The 1,336-nt window shown below is 50.1% G+C and overlaps 1 pseudogene; it reads right to left on the bottom strand.

The window, feature by feature from the left end:
- Positions 1 to 369: 369 nt before the first annotated feature.
- LOC101659987 overlaps positions 370 to 1,336 on the bottom strand; it is a 4,218-nt pseudogene continuing 3,251 nt past the window's right edge.

Raw genomic sequence — 1,336 nt, 5'->3', positions numbered from 1 at the left:
CTGCTGCTGCTGCTGCTGCTGCTGCTTCTTCCTCTTTTGGTGGTGGGGTGGTGGGAGTGTCTGCATCTCTTTTCATTATATAAAATAGAATTTCCTCTTTGTAGAACAGAAGTCCCAGAGGGGCCTTTCAAATAACTATTTTGATTTTCCTCCCTCTCTGAAGCCTTGCCTCAAGCCTTGCCAAGCCAGAGCCACACAAACATCTAGCACATGCCTGGGAGGGACTGCCCCGCCTATGGGTCAAAGTGCCATTTCCAGACTCACAAAGCCTCTGCTCCTAGCCAGGCCTCTGGGGATGAGCCTCATGGCCCTGGGGCAGAGTTGCCCCAGCTAACCTGGCAAGTCCAGTCCACAGCCGACACTCCTGTCTCACGGTAGAAGAGTTCTGAGATCAGACAAAATGCTGTCAATGGTTGGCTTGGTTAGTTCATGACTAAACACCTGCCCCCACAGCTTCTCAGCTTCACCATCAGCTGGCACCTCCGCACCGTAGACCTGCAGGACCAGGTAACGCACAGCCTCCACAATGTGCTACCCCCAGAAGCAGAGGCACAGCACCCAGAGCCCAGGTGATCACGGAGATGGGGGTCTGTGAGAGGAGGGTCCACTGCCAGCTATAACAGTCCATCTAATTCTTGAGCAAGGTCAAGTAGTGGAACAGGTCTTGTATGGAGGCTGGAAGGAGACCTGGAAGCACAGGACCCGGGTATGAGCGGCTCAAACTAGACGCTGCTGTCCCAGAGCTCCCAGAAGTGAGTATCCAGCTCCAGGGACTCGCTTCCCAAGTTTAAGTACCTATTGGACACGTTGATGATGTCCTGAATGCGCAGGTGCTGCTGCTCCACTTTACAGCCAAGTAAATAGCAGACTTGGCAATGAGGCAGGGGTCATAGGTGTCCAGGTACGACTCCCAGAAAAACTTGTGGTAAATGGTACAAGCCATGGCAATGGGAATGGACTGCAAGCCCAGCCTGACCCCTACCTCCATGATGAACCTTGTCACTTGTAAATGGACCCTCACCTGAGGTCCATCCTTGCTTTCCAACACAGATTTACCCAATGCAATGTGTCGTTTGATCTCTTGACTCCTTCCATGAGCATTGACTGTGGATCCAAGCAAGATGAAAACTGTTGTGAGGATTTGTTTTTTCTTTGTACTGAGCTATAATCCATACTGAAGGCTGCAGTCCTTGATCTTCACCAGCAAGTGCTTCACCGCCTTTCGTTTTCAGCAAGCGAGGATTAGAGCAATGGAAACACTGCCTCATACGTCTACAGACCTAGAAGAAAGATACTTTGTTTAATAAAGGTTTTAATGAATTTTTAGCAATAATTT

Source organism: Echinops telfairi, unplaced genomic scaffold (assembly GCF_000313985.2).
Source record: "Echinops telfairi isolate 266 unplaced genomic scaffold, ASM31398v2 ScPeMD7_7469;HRSCAF=8507_0, whole genome shotgun sequence".
Lineage (NCBI taxonomy): Eukaryota > Metazoa > Chordata > Mammalia > Afrosoricida > Tenrecidae > Echinops > Echinops telfairi.
Note: the sequence above shows the minus strand (reverse complement) of the source record. Positions and strands in the feature narration are given on the sequence as shown.